Source organism: Fringilla coelebs (assembly GCF_963513975.1).
Source record: "Fringilla coelebs genome assembly, chromosome: 1".
NCBI lineage: Eukaryota > Metazoa > Chordata > Aves > Passeriformes > Fringillidae > Fringilla > Fringilla coelebs.
This window is the reverse complement of record NC_140028.1, coordinates 84,846,222-84,870,482: the sequence shown is the minus strand read 5'-3', so window position 1 is coordinate 84,870,482 and position 24,261 is coordinate 84,846,222.

The following is a 24,261-nucleotide window of genomic DNA, read 5'->3' as shown; positions in this document are numbered from 1 at the left end:
AGTAGTTGGGTAATGCTAAAGATGTGTGCCTGTAGGTAAAAACAGACTCCATCTTCAATTCACTCTTCCTCCAAATAATTTCTGAGATATAGATCAGCACCTTATTTGTATATTTATTGTTAAACATTTCCTTATGCCTGAATTCTGGGAACAAAACATAATTCCCAAAAGACTTCAATAGTTGCACTTGTTGTACCAGGAAAAAAACAAACAGGATCATGCCAACCTTTAATTTTTGCGCCTTTAATTTTTCAATTAAAAATCACCATCAAACAAAACAGGCATGAAGAAAAAAGAATTCCGTAGACTTGAAATATTGTCAAAGGATCAGTGATTTTTTTTTTATCAAAACTTGAAATTTGCAAGAGCATGAACATGTTCATTTCCAAGCAGGGAGGTAAGAGTGACATACTAACCCTGTCTGCTGTGGAATTACATTCCTGCAGAAATCCAGGGAGGCAAAGCACAATGCTAGTGCCAATGGCACCACCAGACATAGTTGGAATTTTCCTAGAGAGTGCAGGGGGGCTGTTTCTCTTTCCCTCCATACACATTATGTAGCTATTGAACTCTGCAAGACTTGCAAAGAACACACTTTATATTATCTTTTCATTTCCATGGCATCTGTACATTTAAAGCTTCATGCCTCATTGTGTCTGCATGTGATCATCTTGTTCATGTATTTAAAATGCTTCTCTTGCCTCTGATCTTGAGAGACAAAAGCAACATTGAATTCTTTTTCCATTATATATTTTTACAGAAGAACTACTGTAAAAATTAATCAAAGATATGCTGCTTTTTATTGTTATTTTTTTAATTTTGGGGGTTACTTTTCCTCATATTGCAGTGGTTTTGAAATTGAAACGTTGCACTGCTGAGAAAGTGCCATGAAAATATAACCCACTACATTCCAGGAAAATAAATAAGCAAGGCCACCCAAATTTTCAATTAGTGCTAGTGCAGTATGCAGGAAATGGCTGGAGAACCGTCAAAGGCAGCCTTAGGCTGGGTCGTGGATACGGAACAGTGACAGGAAGGTTTGAAGCAGGAATACAGGCTCAGTGTGAAGATGGCTCTTCTCCAAGGAAAACTGCATACTAATAGGTTAATACTGATTTCCTGAAACATACAGCCTGGGTATTACATGCTGGAATTTACATTCTGACAAAGGCAATTGCTGAGCCTCAAGACTTTGCTTTTTTGGTGATGAAATAACACTAGAAAGTTCAAACTGCATTATATATTTCATGTTTTAAGCTTATTAAACATTCAAAGTACAAACTGTGCACATATTTTTAAGCCACCTGAAATAGCAACAGCCTCACTAGTTTGGGAAACTAGTATGAGAAACATTACATTTCAACAGGTCAAGCTTGTTTGGAGTAATCCCAGCAAAAGATACTGACCAAAGTGGAGTGATGCCACTTTTAGAATAAACCTGCCTGGAATCCAGAATTGCTGCCCAATCAAGCAGATACACACAGTATCAGGAACCAAACACTTTTCCTTTAGCACAGCCTTTGTAGACAAAGTGGCATTTGGAAGGTATCTGAAGGCTGAGTTGGACAAAGAACTTCAGAAATTAAAGAACTGAAAATCACAAATGAAGACACTACCTCTCTTCTGCAAGAGGAACGGCTCCCATTGATGATAGAAGATGCTGTGCCAGGCTTTCATCCTGAAAGTGCCTAAAATAAGGATAAAATTAATATGTTCTCTGCTTAATAATTAAGCAGAGAAACTTAATGAGAAAGACCAGTCCAGCTAAAGAATCCAGCCAACATTTCCCTATAAGTGTCCTCCTCCTATGTCACTCTATCCAACTGATGTTTTGCGAGTGTCAGCTGAGGGTGGCACTGCAGCATCACAGGAGACCCTCATCCCCTCAGCCAGACCCATGTTCTACCTCTGCTGTATTTATAGAGGGTGGCTGGCACAGGAGCACAAAAAACACCAGTGGAAGTGGGGAAGAGATAGGTTTTTCACTGGCATCTGCAGAGCCTAGATTTTTCTGTTTATCCATCTTAATATCAGCAGGTATGTTTCTACCATTACACTAGTGCAGGTGTGATCCCATGTCACAGTGAGCAGCCAGTGGTGCCCAGCTGTGCTGCCCTGACCCCGAGCACCCACTTAAATCACAGGCTGTGCCTCTAGTGGTTGATCATATTCATTTAGGAGGTGCACACCGTTTTCATTGTCTTTAACTGCTCAGAGAGCTGGAAGCCCATGCTGCAAGTCTTTTTAATAGTTTTAATTGCACTAAAGTCACTGAGAAATCTGCCCAGATACAGCCTGGAAAAACTGGACCACAGAAAGAGACCCGTTATAATCATTTGCAGTAGGAGGCAGAAACAATCCCTTTCCAGTCCCTGCCTCTCCTGAGGAAATGTTCTGTGGGATTGAATTTGCTGAAAACTGCTTGGGGTCCATTGAGTGATGCACTTTCCACTTCTTCTCAGGGAAGCTGTTTTCAATAAGCTGTATAAAAATTTTAATCAGCACATAGTGTTTTAAGTTCTGAGTAGCATCCCTACCCTGGAACCTTTTTTAGTTTAAAGTCAGTAAATGTGTCAGTTGCCTGTGAAAGAGAAATTAATGGAGCAAGGGAGGATGTGGAGGGAATTTTGGGAGTTTGCATTTGTGTTCACACATAATGATACATTGTTTGGTCATATGTGATAATTATTTAATCAAATGGAATTTGCCCTGTGGTGCTTTACATGACACTACTGCCAATCACCCCAAAGCAAATAAATCTTTCAGGTGCTGAAGGGAGCCTTTACTCGCCTGTCCTCTGGAGAGCTGCATGCTGTGAATGCCAAACGGTACATCTAACACTGCTGGAGTGATCCGTGGGCAGCCATGTGGAATGGACATCAACTCAGGGCAGAATTTATGCATTTTGGGGAGTCTAGACAACTTTCACAGAAACTTGGATATCTGTGTAAGGCTGGATATATTCTCAATAATTGTCCTGAGCAAGATGCTCTGTTGAACAGAGGACGCAGATTTTATGAAAAGGTATTTCTTCCATAGAGGAGAAAGCACCTCATTTTTTTTTTCCACAAGAACACTCGATCCATGATAAATGTTTATAAAGTTCCCCTTCACCAAGTTTCTTAACTGCTGAAGAATAAATATTTAAAGAATCACAAATACTATAATCAAAACCACGTAAGATGCTACAAAAGTGTTCCCTTTTGTACAAAAAAACAAAGGAGCTCAAACTTGCAGAAAACTCCATTGCCTGGTTTGAAAACTGATACACTGTACAATACAGCATGTATTATCTTTGTGCAGTATTTTTATAACAATACCTTAAATGCCATCGGCTTAATTCTTACCATATTACTATAACAAATCTAGGGAAGCTCTGCAGAAGACCAATGGAGAGGAGGCTTGGGGGTTACATCTGCAGGGGCTTTAGCCTCTATTTGGTGAAGTCCTGGGGATGAGACCTGTGTTTGAGATTAAAGATATGCCTAAGTGCCTTGCTGGATGGGAACTTGCAAGACTGAGCCCTTTGCCGGCACTCAGGACAGAGACTTTCAACACTGAACAAATTCCTTAGGTAGAATAAGTTATTATTAATAAAAAGAAAATTTTAAACCCCCCCCAAAACAGCACAAAAAACCAAAAAACACATTTCCTAATTGTAATAGGTAACACCTGTAACACCCTGATGGAATCTACCAGCTGATTTCAGAAATATAATTATATACATAAAGTTAAACAAGACTTTTAGTTAAATCATTTGGGTAAAAAACCTGGTTCCATGGAACAAGATGGGATAAATTTCCATTTTTGACGTGGGGCCAGCATTTTGTGCACCTCTTTTACGTGACACAGGCTGATTTGGAGCCTTCTTCTGACTCTGAATTTGACTCTAATATTAAGTTAAATGGTAATTCCCTATGACCAGTGACCAAATCATCCAATAAGGTCTGCTTAACACAATCAAAATAAAAAAGGTGGAAGTCATGTTATTTTATTGCAACTGATTTGTTTCCTGAATTTTAAGCAAATGGGACAGAAGAATCAAGTCAGTCATCCAAAAATTTATACCAATTTAGAGGTATTTTGAACAAAACCACACACCTTTGCCCAGGTAGAACTTTCTTAATTCTATGTCTTCGTCCCTTCTTTCCTGTCCTACAAGTATTTGGGGAAAAGAAAAAAAGAGGGAAGAAGAGCTCTTCTATTTAGCAAGGCAGGAAAATCTAAAGGAAGTATAACCATAATACCTCTGGATTCCTGGATATCAAAGGTTCTTTCCTGCTTTCTTGTCCAGACCATCATACAATTGCTCTGGGGGAAAAAAAATTTAAAAAAAATATTACAGTTAGATAATAAAAGGTGAGGGGAATGTCCTGGAGACACTCCTGTGCTCCGGCAGTCACCTGGCTGCCCACACCCTTCTGCAGCAGTAATGCAGCAGATGCACAACCAGCACCTGAGCATCTCAGCTGTAGATTTTGGGCCACAACCCCCATGCATACACCTGTATTGAAATCCTAGCCCACTGCCAGGCTGCTTGCAAACCAGCACTGACTTCAGCAGAAGCAGAGAAAGATCAGAAGCAGTTTTCACCTTGTGTGTTCTGTATGTTTGTAATTAACTGTGCATTAACACAGAACATTTCTATACAAGTTCTCTTTAAATCAGTAAGAGGCATACCCATGTATTTGAGCCTGGGGAGAAAGAGAAACCTGCTGTTGAGGTCAGTGTTTTATTATTTTTGCTTTTCTTTCAGCCTCCAGGTGTAAATGATAAATTGAGAAAATGAAAATTTGAGAGTGGGGTCTGAGTTTCCATTTATGGTATACCTAATTTTCACAGTAGCCATCAAAAGTGAAATAATTTAACTATATTTTTCCACAGTAAATAGCTGTGGACTAATTTCAAATCCAGTGCAGGAGCTGAAGAACTAATAGGAGAAATAGGTGAAAAACTAACAGACACATGCAGTTTTTGTTTGTGAAGCCATTAATGAAAGCAGAGCATCTTAGCTGAATTACCTACTTTGTTGCTCTCTGATATATCACTATTCCTTTCTCCTCTCTTGAGATGAATCACCATAGCAAAAGACCTCTACAAAAATAAGTGTGGTAAAAGGCAGAGGAGGAATTAGACAAGCTATCTTCTGCAAATTATAATAACTTCTCATGCACATAGCTATTGTTGAGTTATGTTCTGTTTAAGCTTTCTGGTTTTCAAAAACCACCAGAGGGAGCCCAAAACCTCTCATAAATCTGAGTAAAGGCGTGTTGGAGTCAGCAATGAAAAAAATGGAGTAAGAATTAAGCTGTCTTTGGGTTTCAAAAGAATACACAAATTGCTCATGCACCAAAATCCACATAGATGCAAAAGTTCTGGACAGTGATGAATGAATCACATAAAACTATATTAGAAGAGTATTTTAAATTTAGTCCTGACAATTAAGAATACAACCCAGAATAGTCTGAGCATGCCAAAAGACACACATTAGAGCTGAGAATGAAGTGATGTAGGCAGCCATATACCATACAATACATAATCATTTAGGAATATACTTTTGAGCTCCACTGCTGCATCTGTTTAACACTATCAGGCGCATAAACCATGAGTGAAGTTATTTATGAGATGGTCTCAGGGCTGCTTCTCATGACTGCCACTGTTTATTCCCTTGTAAGTGCTGATGGCTAAGGTAATCACTGGGGAAAAGCTGATTCTTTGGATAAGAGGGTGAGGAGCACAGTGTCATGATTGCATGATGATCACACAGAAGCACTTTAAAACCTAGGCTGACATACTGTATGACTTCCTACTGATTTGGCTTTTCATCAGCTGGTCACTGACTGATCCAGCTAAGCATTACCTTGACTAGAAAACAAAATAAATGATGAACTATGTGGATGGTACAAGTGGACTTACCGGACCACTCTTACCAGAGAAAGCTAAAAATGTCCAGTATCAGTTGTGATTTCTTGCTGCAATTACCTTATATGAAGGTTCTTCCAGAAGGTTCAAAAGCATTTTACAAAACAAAAGTAGATCCTAGGAAAAGCCCAGGAAGATTGGCATGATGATACAGGAAATGGCATATAATTTGTTTCCCCTTTCCAGGTTAGTATTTTCAGGATACATGTCCTAGTTTTATAGATATGGGAAAAAATGAAAAGTTCAATTTGCAGAAAAGCCTAAGATCTGATAGCAGGACCTGACACATGAAAACACTGTTTCTTTGAACAGCCAAGTGAAATTAATGAAGATTAGATGAGCTCCATTTGCTATAGCCAAGGACTGATTCTTTACCTTTGTTAGCTCTCAGGAAAGGCTCTACAACACACTCCTTTTTATTTTGGGCATAGAAGGAAAAACATCTTTGAGCACCCTGGTCTAATGGAAGGTGTCCCTGCCCATGGCAGCAGTGTTGAGACTAGATGATCTTTAAGGTCCTTTCCAAGTCAAACCATGCTGTGATTCTGTGATCCTGTATACATCTTTCCCTTGATGAATTGTCACAGGTTTTAATTACAACATTTTTCAACCAAACTTCAACCCTGGTTCTGGAGGTGCACATGAATGCAATTGCCCACAGCTTTTACAGATGTAACTATAGAGCATAATTTTTCTCTTTTACAGCAAGTCTTACCACTTGTTTCACTGCTCTGACCTCAGCAATGGAGGAAATAGTTCTTTCTCAGTTTTAGCTCTGTAGTGCTCTGGGGAAGAAGTTGCTTTAAGCAATGCTTGAAGTGCTTGACTAATATGTAGTTCTGTTTACATGCATATTACAAATAGACTGGTCAATGCCGCAAAGCAAAAGCCAGTAAAACTTGGATTTGTAATATTCCTGCAGTGCACATCTTGACTACACCAGTGAGTTCTGTAACACTACTGATCTCAACAAAAAAAGGGTCTAATTCAACAGTAAAATGAGCACTCTATCTGGTCTACCATACTTGGTCCATAGGATAACTCATTAAAGATGCTCAAGTAAAAAATAAATAAAAGGAACAAAAGGTAACATCATGTTATCTCTGATTCACTTCCTTTTAGGAGACACAGGACGGAATTGCAGCCAGTTTATTATTTGAGTACTCAGCAGATGAGGGATCAAGTAGAGATCAGTTAATTAAAAAAAAGAGGATATTATTAGAACATCATCATTAAGGGGGGAAATTGTTTGAAAGCCAGGAAATTCCTTGTTTAGTGTTCACAAAGACCTGACCGCTAGAGCTTCCTCATTAGGAGAGAAAACTTACTCTACCGAAGGGCACACAGATTACAAGGTGCAGAAGAGGATGAAGGAAAAATGCTCATGCCTGCATCAGGTAAAAAAGGGCGTCAGTGGAGGCTAAGGCCACCCTGACAAAGCTTTCTGCAAGGGACCAGTGCAAAACCCTCATAGATGACTCTTGTATCACATCTCTGATGAAACCCCATAAAACTTAATCTACATCTGCTCTTACTGTTTTAATGTGACAAAAATTTTGTAAAATGGAAAAAGAGGGCAAAAATCTCATGTTCTTCATGCAAATTGCAGACACCCTTCCTCCCCTTGGACCATCCCCAGGAGGGCTGCATCCAGGGCTGGAGTGCCATGACAGGTGGTGATGTGCCCATGAAGGTGGGGAGGGCAGGGTGGCCACCCCAGGGTGGGCATGCCAGGGGCTACAGGTGCAGTGGTTGGCCCCTCCTGGGTCTGGGACAGCAGCTGGGGTCACCTCCAAGGCACAGGCACGGTGCAGCCAGGCACGCTGGTGAGCCTGACAGCCAGCTGTGGTGGGGTGCATTACAAATCCTATGTCCAGGGGGCAAGTGTAGGGCTGTAGGTGTTCCTGAAACAGCTTCCCCAGCCTTAGGCTCCTTCCTCACCCCCATTCCCACGACTCGGCACAGTTGGGGATCGCTTCTGCTGCCTCAGCCGGCTGTCACTGCCTGGCCATCTCGCTTTGAGCCCATGAGTCACTTCCTCTCCTCAGATCCCACCTTTCAAAACTTCCTTTTTCCTTTTTGGGGGTTTGTATCTGAAAGCCTATTCTGAAAGAGGGCATTTGGCTTACCATGGACAAAAGCACTTCTGGGAAGCAGCATGTTCTCCTGTCTAAGGACGCACAGCCGAGACCTTACAGTCACATTCCTGTGGTGCACATGATGCTGCCATGCACAGCTCCACACTGACCTCCCCAGCTCTCTGCCCTGACACACTTCAGCTGTGGGGGAATGGAAGGGGGCTTCTTGCCCCGTACCCTGCCTGCAGTTGTGGATAGACAGAGGGAAGAGGAGAGAAAGGAGAAGCTCACCCCAATTTCCCTTGCTGGAACCAGCTGCTGCCTCTTGCTTACAGAGCAGCAGCCCTTGGGTTCAGTCACAGCTGGAGAGAAAACAAGAAAGTAAAACAAAAAAAAACTTTAACATAAAAAATTGAGTTCCGTTCTTTTATCCTTCTTTTTTTTTTTATCTGTTGGGAATTCAGACTTAATTTTTTCTCTACAACTATGAAGGTTAGAGATCTGTTTCTTAGAGAGCAACAGTGAACCCTCCTAAAATCAGTGACTGTGTCAGAAGCTTCTCTAGCAAGCCAGCAGTGCCACACTCTGGGAAGCTCCCAGGTCTTCGTGATACCCCCTTGTGTGAGATGCAGAGTATATGTGTTCCTACCCCTCAAAGGCAATGAGCACCAGGAAAGTTAAAGGGGGAGGAGAGTGTGGATGTGAGAGGAGAGGTGTGTGTGTGGGAGACCTGTCAGGGTTTGTGTGGTGGTTCCCTTGGAGCAAACAACTTGTTCCCTCGGAGATTTCTGTGTTATCAGCAAGGTAATCTCATTGGCTAACAACTTAACCTGCAGATACAGAGGCCAAATCTGCTTGCACTCAGAAATTGAGAATGAAGGTGTTAGGTTACTACCCTATCTGTCACTGTATTTTCAGAATTATACTGTTGAACTGAGGATCCTTTGACTGCTTTAGCCTTCAAACTATTTGAAAAGATTTTTTTTTTTTTTTCTCCAGGACCTCTGAGGTCTGATGTTTTACCTACCTGTAAGGCTGTTATTGCTTCTTTGCCATGTGGTTAAGAACCATTTATCATTCGACAGGAAGCATAAAGTCATTTGGGTCAGATTCTCAGCTGGTGTAAAGCCACATTTAGAATAGGGGGCTGTGCAGGTTCATGCTGGCTGACAATTCAAGCTAATTTATAACAGGTATTTGCTGCGGAAGCGATCCTGTGTTTGAGTTGTTTTCCAGCAGACTTGCAGTTTTCATGCTGATTTTATGCCATGCTAATTAAGTCACTGGGCAGACAATTGCAGTATTTAAATTAAGCATGCAAATTGATGTGGTGTTGAAAGATACTATTTCATTAGTATCTTCCATTCTCAAATATTATGATGTTTTTCATGGCCAAAGACACCCACACAACTGAGAGGGAATGTGAAGAAAATAAACTGTGTGTATAGATTCCCATGTGTTGCCATACTGGTGTTACAGAGCTGCATCACTTCTGATCAGGGGGTTTAGAGCCCTGGCCCGTCTGCCATGTCTGCCCCCACCTGACACTGTGACTGAGAACTTAATGGACCTTTCTAGGCAGGAATAAAAAAGCAGGAATAACCACTGCTTTTACTTACTTTGGGTGGGCAACACCTGTACAGATAGGAGAAAAATTTTCCAGGGGAAGATGTGCCAAATTTGCATAGAAAGATTAATAAATTACCATAAAGTTAAATAGGAACATGCTCCCTTCACCAACACTTCTAAAATGTTTTTATGTTCACAAGGTTTTTAAAAGACAAAACCCATGAAACTCAGTCCAAAGTCTAAATAATTTTTTTTTCAGATGCATTTCTTTTCCAGCACAGTGTTGCTGTAAATTCCTTATCAAGAAGTAACAAAGAAATGGATTTCTCTTTTCAGATCAAGAGAGCAGCTTTGGTAATGGCTGTATTCATTCATCTTTCCATTCCAAACATTATCCATCATGCCTTACATCCCTTACACTGGACTGCAGAAAACATACCACGAATTCTACTTGGAATAGCAATGCATCTTGAACAAAGCTGACTAAACTCAAAATTAGGTTTTCAACAACTGCACGTTAAAAAGAAAATCAATGAAAGAAAAACAGCGAGCTCTACTGAACAAACATCCCACAGTTAAAAAAAATATGTTTTGATTGATGAAGGAAAAAGCCACGACATTTTAGGTGGCTTAAAAGAAATTTCAGGGATCATATTAAAAAGAAAGTTTGCATTCTATTAAAATACAGTTATCCCAAGAGATAACTGGAATATACTGGGAAAAAAGGACATAGTCTGGCTTTTCCCATTTCTCAAAACAGTTAATTAAATTTTCTTTTCTTCATCTCATGTCCCCAGTTGAGGGAGTTTACATTCAGGATCATCAACTTTCTTGGTTGTGAAGCAGCTCTAATCCACTTACTTGATCCTCCTGCAATCAATTAATGCCATGCTAATCCTGTGCTGGCCATGCATAATGTGGAAAACTAAATGTATCACATTATCTACAAGAAAAGTATTCAGGAATCTAGATCTGAATCCAAGACACTTTTACCTCTACAGAAAGGTCAGGATGAAACACTCTATGAGATTGATGATATCTACAAAAACAACAAGGTAAGCTCTAAGGAGAAGCAATATTTTTCATCAGATCAACTGATCCAGCTGGAAAAAGCCGACATTTCAGGCAGAGATCAAGTGCAACTATGGGCAACATCAGAATTTAGTTCAGATTAGCCCTGCAGTGAAAAAAAAATCTTTTAGTATTGGAAATTTACACAAATAACCCTTACTAAGATAATTTTTTTAATACTCTTCATGAAAAACATTTTCATGCTGTAATTAGAAATAAATTTTCAGCTTTTATTTTTATTAGAGCAACCCATAGGAATTTAGATGCTAGAACTAATAATGCACATGCATTTTGCAGATGCAAAATTAGTTATATTTGTAGTATTGGAAGCCTCTGTCCAGTCTCACAGATTTTTAAAGTGAGTACATTGATTCCAGAGGGTCGATGATCCTTCTCCAATGACTTAATTTCTATTCTTACAGGCAGTATGAATCATATTCTTTCATGAGAAAGTGTAGGTCAGTGGAATTACTATGGAAAATGCAACTTCCTTTTGACTGAACTTTCCAAGTGAATGTCTTCACTTATAGTACTTTGCTACTCTAAGGGTATCTTTGGAAAGCAGAACCTCTTTGGGAGGAGAAGCAACCTGCTGCTATTCTTTCTTGTATGTGCCTGAGCTTGTTTAACTGCTTCAGTCCTTTATGCAGGCAACAAGATGGCACAAGTGTTCCCATGGAAATATGATGCTTGTGTATGTCATCCTCCCTGAATTTTGTCCCAAATTTCCACAATTCCTGTGCATTATCAGCGGGATTCTTGATTATTTATGCAATTGTAGTTGCCTACAGCTGGACAAGCCCGTGGCAAGTTCCTCCTCTGTGTGTATTAGCTACCATTGCTGTAACTCTATCCTATTTCTCTTTCAGATTTTGAAAGAGGAGAGAAGTGTAAAATCAAGGAGACAAAACCATGGAAGTCATAAAAACCCTGAGCAGCTCAATGCCATGGTATAGTTTTGTTCACGGACAGCCTGGCCGGCACAAAGGAAGTGAGGTGGGCTCACACTGAAAAGAAACAGACCCCTTCTCTATGGCCAGGGCCCCAGGGATTCTGCTCGTGAGGCTGCTGGTGCTCATGCCTTGGACTCTGGAAGAAAATTGCTGGGACCTTCTTGTCTTACCTCCCTCCTGGGCGAGCACAGCTTCCTCCTCTCTGGGTGGTCTTTCCAGCAATGGAGGTCTTGTCCTTCTGCTCTGGTGTGACCCAGCAGTGAACTGAGCTCATTAAATGTACTTGCCTTTCCTTTGAAAAAGAAAAGGGTGGAAATAGATAGATCCAAGTTATGACAATAATGCATTGATATGAAAAAAATAAAGACAGTGGACTTGTTTGTAGAAATCAACAGCATTTCACCTCTGTGATACTTCTTTCTTGAGCGGCTGCGACTGTCAGATCAAGCATTTCAAGACACGTCATTTCCAGAAGAGAGGAGTTAGACACACTCTTGATCGTGTGCTTCTGTTTATTCTGCGTAAGGGATCTAGGACACCTGTGTTAGTTTTAAAGCTACTACATGTACAGCACTTCACTGCTATATTTTGGCAAGTCCCAGCTGTTATTTCACATGTGTGAACTAAGAAAATACCCAAGGTAAACACAGACTTAGAAGAAGTACCAAAAACATTTACAATAAAGTGCAAGTATAGCCCAGTATGTTAACCTGCTAATATATACAGTGTGCTGGCCCTGATCTATTTCCCTTTAGAGAGGCAAAGGAAAAGAGATGTAACGAAGCCTGTGTGAAGCACCACAACTGGTTACCAGTTTTTTCTCCTAAAGCAGCAGCACCACTATGAATTGCTTTTCTCTTATTTCTCTTTACTCACAGCTATTACCAGTCAAGCTTACCCAAATGCAGACAATGCAGAATAGAAACATTTTTTTCTGTTAATTTTGCACATCTGACAGAATTTTATTTAAAAATCAGTTTAAATCCAGATTACTTACATGTGTGCACATGCTCACGCTCCCCCTTTACATACACAATGTTAAAAGGACATTACAGATGATAATTTATTTTTCTCTGCTCTTGCTGCATTTCATAATATCCCTTCTCTCTTGAAATACTGCCAGAGAAGATTGTCTTTAATAGACTTCAATGGTGTCAAAAGAACCTCAGGAAATGAGGACTGAGGTGAACCTAAGGTCCACTGTGTGCCACCAGGAGTTTGATTATACACCCTGCTTTGTACAGGAGGCAAAGATCTGCACCCCTGATGTCTTGCCTCCAAAATCCAGTGTTCTGTCCACTTTCTGTCTCCTCTAATTAAAGCCCATTATTTTGACCTGCTTGGCTTTTTGTCCAGAAGTGATGCTCTTTTACAACCTCCTCTTGCTCACATTCAGTTTTGAGTTACATCTCAGAAACTCTTAGATTTCATTAGAAATGAGTTTTACTAGAAAAACAGGGCTACTTTATCTCCATGATTTCCTGTACATGGGTCACATCCTTTTAAGTACAGTCATCATCTCTGTAAATACTATCCTTAGAGGTAAGCTTTCCAGCTGCCTCCTGACATGTCCTGACGTAACCACCCTGTAGTCTGTGAGCCAAATCTTCTATGGGGCAAACAAATAAAAAAATGAGCTATTGATTCAAATTAAACGAGTCAAACAAGGAATTTCCAGGCAGCAACCTGAGCTCAGATTAATGTTTCCTGATTTATTTAAGCCAGGAGCCTAGCAGGTAGGAGAAGCTGTAGCTTAGCTCTTCATTAGTGACAAGACTAAGTTTTTAAAATGTGATTTCAGCACTTTGTGTATTCAGGATCAGCTCAAGATCCAAAGGAACATTTCCCAATGTTTTAGCTCTCACTTGTTTAATTAGTTCCTGATGTAAATGAGACCTGTTCTGACGAAGTTATGCAAGCTTGCTGTGTAATACCCACATGCCATTTTGTGATTAACTAATTTCTTGCTCAAAAGCTTTCAGGAGTAAAAGACAAGTATTGTATTTGTCCCATGTTTGACATGGCAACTTTCAATTGAAATATCATGACCCTCTAATTATAGGTGCTTCAAACTCAGTAATGTTTTGCTTACATCACTCACTACTTCCATTCATCATAATCCAGGATTGCTCTGGTTCACTCAGCAGTAATTCTAGCTGGCTTTCATCATTCCCATGGAAAACATATACGAACAATTAAATCTCTCAGCAGAAGGAATCAACCTCATCTGGAGATTTATGAAAGCATTGCAAAAAAAAAAATCATGTGTATATTTATGTGAGCAATAGCAATGAATAATTATGTAAATATCTGATAACAACATGGCTCATTTTATCAATGGTGAAACACTGATTTGGTTTGATTCTTGAGAACTTCCCGCATAACTTGAAAAGGAGAGGAGGAGAAAAGACGAGGAAAAGGCATATGTGTTTATTTATAGAAGTTCATAGAAAGACCCCTATGCAGTGCAATTTAGAAAATATTCATTTCCTATAGTTATATAACCATGAAATATTTAAGTATGTATTTAGAAACAACAAAGTACATCCCATTACTTTAAGGCAAGGAGAGCAGGTGCCCAAGGCAGAGAAAACTTTACCTCACTCATTTCTTACCCTTGCAGGTTTGTACATGCTGACCTCCGATCAACAATCTACACTGTCCATTCTGTTCCACCTGCTCTGATGACTTGTTTGAAGCCCTGCAGAAAATTTGTGCGGGGGCAGGCAATGAAGAAAGGTCTTCTTGCTCTATGCTGTAACCATGAGATCACTGTCCTATGTAAGAGCCTGAAGACATCGCCATATCAAGTGAGAGGCACTTCTTTTATAGCTTTTGTAGCTTTATGTATTTTAGTCAACATAGCTTTGCAATACTAGAGAACAAGCAGTAAGCATAAGGGTTTGAGAGCTGATAGCTCGTCATGAAATATTCACATCAGGTTGATACTGACTTAAAGTCGCCTTTACTAGCTCCTAATGCGTCCTTCCAAGCCTTGAAAGAAAGAAATGAGGTTTAACATTAGCTTCCTAAAGACTGCAGTTGTCTTTTTATAAAGAAGGAACGTAACTGATGGATAGACCTCTATGTGTAAGTAACATTAGTAATGAAGAATTGTAAGTGATGCTCATTTTGTGTATGCATATGTGATATGAAGTAAAAAGAACAAGAGAAAAGAGGTGCTTCAAAGCTACAAAAAGAAATTGGCCAGCTTGCAAGGTGTAAAAAAACTGCTCTACAATACAGAGCATGCACAATAAAATAGCAAAAAAGAGTTGATCAAGCTAGTGCACAGGTCTCCATCCTATAGACTTCTATTTAAAACCAATCCTTATAATGTAGATTTCCCTCATGGTAGAAATTTTTATAACTGACCAGCAAAAGACATTTCAGTGTAAAAAGATGGTACTTAGAGTCACAGAATGATTTAAACCTTCAGAGGCAGGGCTAATGTTAGGTCAGATTTAGTGTCCACATCTGAAGTTCCTAAACCAGGGAACACAGATTTATTTTAATTCTATCCTTAGATAATCTGTCAGTACTTTGAATACAGCACATACAAAACAACTGAAAATGGACAAATGGCTTAGCCCTCTTTGGGCTCCCAGTGGTCCTTCCATTGACTTCCAGGATTGTGTGTCATTTGCACTTTCTAACGCTACAATGCTCATACAGGCATGATATATCATCCATGCCTGGATCCTTCTAGCTCACAGACATAGTGGCTGAGAAAGAGCAATTGACTTTAATTTTCTGCTTTGCATGACGTGACAAAAAGATTCTTCCAAGAGCAGGTAGGCACTAAGAGAAAGCTGTTTTAGAGATACAAAGCCTTATAAGGACCTTTTAAAGTGTGAGATCTATGCAGAACTATCAGTGAGAGAGATTAGCGCTGAGTAGAGCAGAGCAGGGATTATGAGTTAGGAAAAGCAAGTGCAGAGTCTTAAAAGAAACAATCTATCTTTATTGCCTTTTAAATCAATTAGGGAGCAGACCACCAGCATTTCTACATCCTGCTTTTGCTCATGGTACTCATAGATTATGAAAATGTTGACATTTCACTTATACTCGATAGGACTTTTTTTAAAAAGGACATTATTTTTAGATGCATTGCTTTTTATAAGCAGTGTTGTAGCAATGACAGTCCAAGGGTAAAACAAAGGCCAGATGTGTAGAGAGAAGTATTGTCTTTTATTAAACTAAAATAGTTGAAAAAATAGACACGATTTAGAACATGCCATCACTTTTCAGGTAAAAGGAATAAAACATCCTAAAAATGCATTAAGCTAAACTGTGGAAAGAGACGAATACAAGGTGACAGTCAATGGCTTGCTCAGGTTTACTGGGAGAAAGAGGCATGCAACCTGTCTATCATCTGCACTGTTCAAGAGGAGCACCTTTTATGATTCCTGATTGTGATGAGTTTGGGGGTTGCTGTCCCCAGACACTGTGAGGGACAGGACTGTTTTTCCTCTTTTCTGAGTCTCATGCATGACAGACTGCTTTTAAGAGTACTTTTATACCTGCAGTGGGAAGTTAGGAGGCAGACAGACATCTTGCTGGCTGATGGATTTAAGTCTTCAAAAAAAGGAGACCTGGAAGAACAGAATCACTGTCTTGATAAATCCTGCAGATGGCATTGCTCAAGCAATCATGTTTGAACTCTTCATGAAAAGAAAAACATATCTGAATAAAAACTATCCAAGCGGAAAAAAAGCTTTTAACAGTTGGCATCTTCTACTTTCTCATATATTTTTTCTTGGATTCAGCTACACTTAGTAACTGTATATAAAACAAAGCTTTGTGACCTGAAAGCTAACGTTATCTCCTTGCTCTGTAAAAGTCAATAAATAAATAGGAACACTAATAAAATGTTAGAATTTGGATGAAGAAGCAGGGATTTAATAAATGGTACATAAGAACAGTCTTTAAAATAAATGCTTACTGTTTGGAGACTATTCTGTTCCCATTCTAGTGTCATTAACAGAGATGTGATCACAAATATTTCACAAGGACACTAATCCAGGCTAGGCAGTAGAAGCAGTGCTCTCAATGAGCCAACAGCAACTGGAAAAGAAGGCAATGGCAGATGCTGTGCATTAGAAAACAATACACAAATACTGCAGTTCTGCAAAATTATTATTATTACCACAATGCAAATTGTGATCTGCCTGGAAATGTGTGGACAAAAATGGCTAAAACTCCAGAGAAACTAATAATTTCAATTTTTAAAAATGTATTTATATAGTGTTAATTTTCTGGAATGCCTACCATCAGAAAAGATGGCATTGTGCAGAGGATAAAAAATATTGATTATGCCATTAGCTTTTAATTTTTTAGCATTTTTATCTTAGACTGGCATGTGGAGAGACAATTGCAGAGTATCCAGCTTTAGGATGGGAGACGAGCACAGACACTCCCCTCTGGTTCTGGGACCCATCCCATGAAGAACAATCAAAATGACAATATACACCTGTGGTTTTCCATACGATGAATGAGAAAGAGTTAACAGCACTTGGGAAGGGCTCCTTTGGGAACTCTGGCAGGCTGTTAGTCAGATTTGTTTCAGATCTTGGCAAGTGTCTTAATTCTCCTTTGCCCCATTGGATAACTGTTCAACAATGACTAGGCTCATTAAAGTGTTCTTGAGAACTTTTTTAAAATTCACACCATATAATCTCCACAAGAAAAATGGACATCCACATTTGCTCCAGACTGTTGAAAATGCTCAGAAACAGCAAGCAATGATTTTTTTTCTCAAGGATTACACTTAGGTAATTAACTCCTTTTTTTTTTCTTTAAACCTTTTTAGGTATATGATATTATCAAGATTTTTCTGTTTATCTTTCTGAGAAATATATACACACATCTATAGCGTGTGTGTATTTATGAATATAATTATAATTTGTAAAAATATAAATGTGATTATAGTACTGTAACTTTTATAATGTTTAATAATGACATGCAGTGTTAAATTATAATCAGCATTTCATGTTCTTCTAAGAGAGAGGAAAAAAATGAATGAACAGCCAACAAACAGGCCTGTTGCTATTGATGGTACCTTGAGATAATTTTTCTATTTCTGAGGCTGAGGCCCTTTCCAGAAGCCAGCAGGAGACTGACACTGAGCCTACCAGGGCACCCAGTAGCCACTGCAATAGCTCATCTGCCCCATTCACCCGTCTGCCACAGGGGCCCCCAGCCTCAGGTGAAACCACACAACCCTGCAAGGGGATGTGGAGCAGCACAGGGAGTGGTGGAGACAGGCTTCAGTCCTCACTGGCTGCTGCCTTTTCTATGGAATCCTTTTCCCTGGGTCATTTCTGTTAGCCTTCAGGGATGTAGTGTAATGCCAGTCTATGTAAATCACTGCAGAATAAACCACAACTCTTTGGCATCCTGATAAGGACCAGGCTTAAACTCCACGCATTCACACACCTGAAATAACGTGAGCATTTGGCTGCCTGCAATGTCAGTTTTGTTCTCAATTTGATTTGAAAGAAACCCTTGCAGTGAAAGCTAGGTCTTAGTGTTTCTCTGGGGAAAATGGAGAATCTGAAAACAAAAATGCCTTTTGCAAGCTAGGAATGATTCCATTTATATATAAAATTTTCTTAGTGCTAGATTGTCGGTCTGTGAGCTGTTTGTGTGTATGTGGACATGATACCTTGGCATAATATCTACTGAGTCCAAATACATTTTTATCATATGCTTAGCTGCTGAAGTGATTTATTTTCTGGATGTCATGGTGTCATTAGCAGGTTAATGCTGGGGGTGGCCAAAAAAGGGATCATGATGTGTGTCCAAATTATTTCCCTCCTTCCCAAAACTTTCTCAAGTCTGGTGAAATCACAGGATTGCAAGGAGAAAGGTAAGCTTATATCCAGTGAGGCAAGGGAATGTCCAGCCCCAGGGCAAAAGTGTGCACATTCATCCTGTATCATGTGAGTCTGGGAGGGAATGGTGCCAGACCCTCCAGTCATTCTGCTGTACAGCAGGCAGATTACTCTTAATACAAAAAATGTAAGCCACGATAAATGGGAGCAGATTTTAGCTATGATAGTCCATGTGGCCTTCAATGCATGAGTTAATTCTTTGATGGAAGTCTGAGCTATTTGCATTGTTGACAGATACATTTCTGTTCATATGGGTGATTTTATAAAAAGTGATTGTATAAATAAAATGTATAGCTTCTCCAATTCAGATTCCTGTAAATGAAACAGGTCAAAATACTGCATTCTGCTTTAAAACTCTTGTTATATTCAGTTCTGGCTGAAAAAAGTAGCTCAGGTCTATGATGTTTAGCACATATGAGTTTTATTCTATTTACTTCTTTAAAAAGACATAAAGCTAAAGAAAACGTAAATGCCCTAAGTCAGAAAATCCAAAAACCTAGCCAAAAGAAATGTATCTGTCCACTTTTTAGTGAATTAATGCATTGTCCAAAGAACATGTGCTTTGTACATACATAGGTCTTTCTTGCAGTGGTTCCAGCTGTGCAGTGCAGGACCACCTGGAATAACAATGGAGACACTAGAATTCCTTTTTGCACATATACAGCAGCCAGGATTGGGTCTTAGCTACATACAGGAAAACTTTTGCTTTTGAAGATGTTCCCAGCCAGCAACACCTTTATGAAGAGCAAAAGTTGCAATTTAAATACTTGAGTTGCGTCTCACATCTGTTTGGGTCCAGCACTCTGCAATTGGTTCTCTTGATTTTATCTACTGCATGACAGGGAAACCCTATGAAAGAAAGTCTGTCTCTAACATTCCAGTTAGATGGTAGAATTTTATACATATTCCTTATTCTTAGCCTTCAGTAGAAATCACATTCTTTGAGTTATGGATAGGTCCCAATTCTGTCCTCCATTACCCAATTGGAAATGGGAAAAATTAAATGTACGCAGAGTGGTGCAGTTAGTCAGCATCACATCTGAACCCTCCCCAGTAATTCAACAGAATTAGGGAAGGGAATAAATAGGGAAATTACTGTGCTACAAAGCATTTTGCAAGAGTTTTACAAGAGCATAGTCCATTAAAAGATGATACGAACTTGATTGGCGGGAATATTAAGTGCCTCTATTTTAATACCTTGTAGTTCTAAAGTATTCCAAACCACACTCCCCCCCCCTTTTTTTTTTCCCTTTATACTCGCTAGAGTGACAAAGCCACCTTTTTTATTAAGGAAAAAAATGTCTGTTTCATGCCTTCCAGAGTCAGGGCAATTTTTTCTACTTTTTAATATGATTAATAACTCTAACAGGTATTTTCAAAGCCAAACAGCTGGGTTATTGCTCAAGAAACAGCTGTTTCATTGCTAAATATATCCTTATTCCACCAGCCTTCAGCTTGCTGAAGCTTTGCTGGTTACTTGCCTTTAAACATTGCTGATAGTGAGAAAGTCCTGGTACTTAATCATAGCTGGTGCTACAAAAGCCGGAGCTACTTTGAAAAAATAATACACAGAGAAAAACATTGGCAGAAGGCTTTTTTCTTTGAGGGTGGGGAGGGTTTTTTTTGTTTCAATGCCACACATTAGGTTGCAACCAGATGTTCATGTTATAGATCCTGCTTGGATTAAAAAAAAAAAACCACACACACAAAAAAAACCCCTTTTCATTCAAAAATGTCAATATCGTTTAACAGCAAATGTAATATAATTACAGTATTCAATAAACATTTAACAAGACACAGACATTTTCTGCAAGAAAATATTACTAGAGTGAGCCTTTTAGCAGTTTAGCAGTTAAATTAGTAATTTCTTTTATAACATCTGGTGAGCAGTCTCTAATTTCTAAAGTTTTGGAACAAAGAGACATTGGGCAGATTTTGAATTATGAATAATTTGCCAGTTGTTTACCTTTATGCCAATCTAATTCTCCACTGCATCGATGCAATTGAATACATTACAAATGTGTTTTCCATAAAAATCCCTAAAATGCAGGAGGGGGAAGGTAGAGAACGAGTTCAAGCCACTCTGGCCCTTCACAGGCATTGCCACGCCTGTCCCCATCATCCTCGCCTCTCTCAACATGTGACGGAGCCTCAGAGACCCACTCTGAACTCCCAAAATTCAAGACTGCCTCTGTGCACCAACTCAAACCAAAGCTGTTGACCTTCATAGAAACCTTTCCATAAACTGTGTGGATTTGGGATCAAGTCCAATGAGAAGCTGTCATGGCAAGAGTCTCTCAGGAAGTGGGAGAGAGGCAAGGGACCATCTGCAGGGAGGAGGACAGCCCCAGGCACCTGCTAACGTGCTTCTGGGCAGCCTGGGGACACGACCCATGGAGTAGGAAGGCTTCTTCCATGGGAAGATGTTGCCAAACCAATTAACACTTTGTTGTGCTGAGAGCTTTCCCTTGGTACTGTTACTCCCTCATATCCCAATACTTCTTGCTCCGTGTTTTTCCTCACCTGGCTGAAGATCTCGGATGAGTTTTTGGCCATTACCCTCCCGTTGCAGCTCAACCCTTGCCTGCCCCACAACTGCAGCGGCTGCAGTGACTCCTCCTCGGCAGGACCTAGGTCAGCCCACCACATCTGCTGTGCCCACTTCTGTCTGCCACGGGGGCTGGATCCACCCTGCATTACAGCCCAAGTGCAGCATGACACAATCCTGTGCACTGGGAGAAGAGCACCAGCAAATACCTGACCTGCATCCAGTGCTCCACAAACCACATGCTGGAAACAGCGTGACAAGCCTTTCTCTAAGCTGTGCATTTCCAGAACACAGCTAATTTATTGCCCCTTATATTGAATGCATGATACTACAGAAGTTAGTAAAAATTACTCTTTGTCATCATGCCATCCATCAAAGATACAAGATTTTTTGTGTGTTTTAGATGAAAGGTTTAATCATTAGGCCTATTTCTAGGTGCCATAATTTTTATTCTTTAATTCCAAAAATTAAACCTGCGAGATTTTTCAATGTATAAGTTCCATACATGCTTATAAAACTTCTGGAAAAGTTTTGTCCATAAAAATGGTCCTTTAAAATACGCCTCCTGTTTTTTTTAAAGTATCAAAGTTGAAAGCCCAGAAGAAAACCTCTTCTTGTGGGCGCTTTTGTTGTGTGCTGTGGCAAAGCATGGCTGGATCTCATTTGCCTTGTGTTGTCCATTCAGTGACATCAGCGGAGCCTGGTGCAAATATAGGCCAGAATGTTATCTGATGCAAAGCACAATAGGGAATTTTTAACCCATCAGATCCTTTCCTTTTTCTGCCAGCTTTTTTTTTTTTTTTTTCCCAAAAAAAGTTCAGAGGAGGCAAAAATAAAGAACACATACTTGTGGAGGTTTTGTGCTTTGCTAGATCATCTAGTGCACTTCCAGTTCCCCTGCAGGTCATGCAAACATAAACAGTCCTTAAAAAGGAAAGAGAGAAAAAAGAAGAAACAGAAGCTTAAGCTAGGCTTTGTTTTGCTCTCAGTAACTCACTTCCACATGTGAGAAGTGAACAATATTTTCTTCTATAGCCTTAAACCCCAAAGCAAAGCTACATAGCAGAAAGAAATAACATGTCTGCAAACACCAAGCAGCATCAGAAATTAGAGGCAGTACAAACCATTTTCTCTTCAGAGAACAAACCCACTTGGGATCAGTAGGGAAGGGCGCCCTGAACTCAAAATCTGTTAAGGCACAGAGGGACTGAAGAGCATTTTGTGCCTTTCATGGTGGAGGATCAGCGGTTTGCAATGGTAAAAGTGCGCCGTTTGCCCAAATTCTGCCTGCAGATGGCTCTTGCTCTAATGACTTTGAGCAGCCTTTGTGACCACTGCAGGTAATAGGACTCAGCCTTCTCATGCCTTTAGGAGTGCACCTCATTGCTACCTGCTAGGAGAGCAAATAGAAATAGGCAGAGTTTAGGATAATTAATTCAGTGAGATGAGAGACATTTTAATGGAGAAGGTGATTTTTTTGGGGTGGTGATAGTTGTGTGAGATCCTTTTTTCTTTCCTTCATGTTTTGGCATTTCTCTGCTGCAGAGCAGCAGAGCATATCTGAGATGTGACGCTCTGTGGTAAGTGCTCCATCCAGCTGCAATATAAACAGAGCTTTTCACGGCACATTCTAAAGCTGTAACATTAAGGAGAATAATGGACGATGCCTTTTGATATCTTTGTGTAAACGAAGAATTTTATTACAGTGAATTACCATGTTAATTTATGAAAAGTAAACAAAACCAAGTGCAAAACTGATTCAATGTATAACCTAACTTTCCTGGTGCCTAATGAGGTGACAGTGATGGAATCAAAACAAATATCTTTATGTTTCATAAATGTAGGGAAAAATACTTCTGTGTTCAGTCACCGCCTGCAGTCACTGACAATGCACACCAACACCACAGGTTTTAAAGTAACTAAAAGTCACTTTGTCTACTGGCTGAGGATACAGGCCAACTCACTGTGGACCACCATGGGTATTAAGATAACAAGGATGCAGGGAAATGGCAGATAAGGTTGAGAAGCAGTTGGACCATACTACACATAAATAATATACTTGGCCCCTGTCGCTCCCCCATTCATCTATAAACTGTTGCAGAAGTAAAACTGTGCAAACACTTAATACAGAGCACCTCCCTTGGGCCAGAACTTTCCTTTGACTTCCAAGGTTTTTTGCGGGTTTTTTTGGAAGAAGGCAGTGAAATCTGGGCCCATGGCAGTGAAAGGGTTACCACTATCCCTAACACATTATCCATCTTGAGCTGGCAAGTTTCTTCCTGTGATGGTATTAACTAGGTGCAGGTGTCCTGATAGGCCATTTCTCCAGAAAACTGTGATCGTGGGAAAACCTGCAACTCAGACTAAACCTTCAGTAGGAACATTGTCCAGATGTCTCTGGGACAACTTGGATGGATCTTTAGCTCTTTACATGTATCCTTTCAGATGCTCAAGGGGTGTATGGTGTGCTGATGTACTCCCTGCTAGGAGGGCCTGAGGAGGAGATTCCACCACAGCTGCACACTGAGAGAATTTCTGTGCACAGACAGGAGCTGGCAAATGTGGTTCTTCGCAATCATTTCCAGTCCAGTTCCCTAAACAGCCATGCAATGCAATAGAAAATTCAATACCCTACCAACTAGTAAACTACATCTGGATAAATTTATTATGGGTCCAAGAGACGTGACAGAAATTAGCTTAATTCTTTTGTCTGTGGATTGGACCTTTATGTTCTTAAAAACCATCTGGAGAGCAGCCATTTGTGTCTCCTACACCTTACGAGCTTTTCCTGGGAAAAAAAGACAGAAGCTTCCCTAGAAACCCTCTTTTTTCCCTCTCTTGTTTCACAATGGAAATATTTGCAGTGAAAGTAACTTTTTTTAATGTGGAAACTTAGCAGGGAAACTTGGGGATCCATGGCAGAGTTTGGCATGGAAATTCCAATTGTCCTCTACACAGCCAAAGATTAGTATCATAGCAAAAGCTGTCAGTTGGCAGAAATGGCAAAAATAGAGCTGGGAAAGAGTCCACTTGTCACTGTCCATACATTTCTTAGTCTGATCAGGGGAATCCATGGTGTTGGCAAGGCTCTAGCAAACAGTCAGGGCCTTGGACTCAGGTTCTTCTTGAGCTGCCAAGACATAATCACTCTAACATCCTGGACAGCCTAACCCTGCCTCCTTTTTAATAAGCTCCTATATAGGAAACCATTTATAGATAAAATA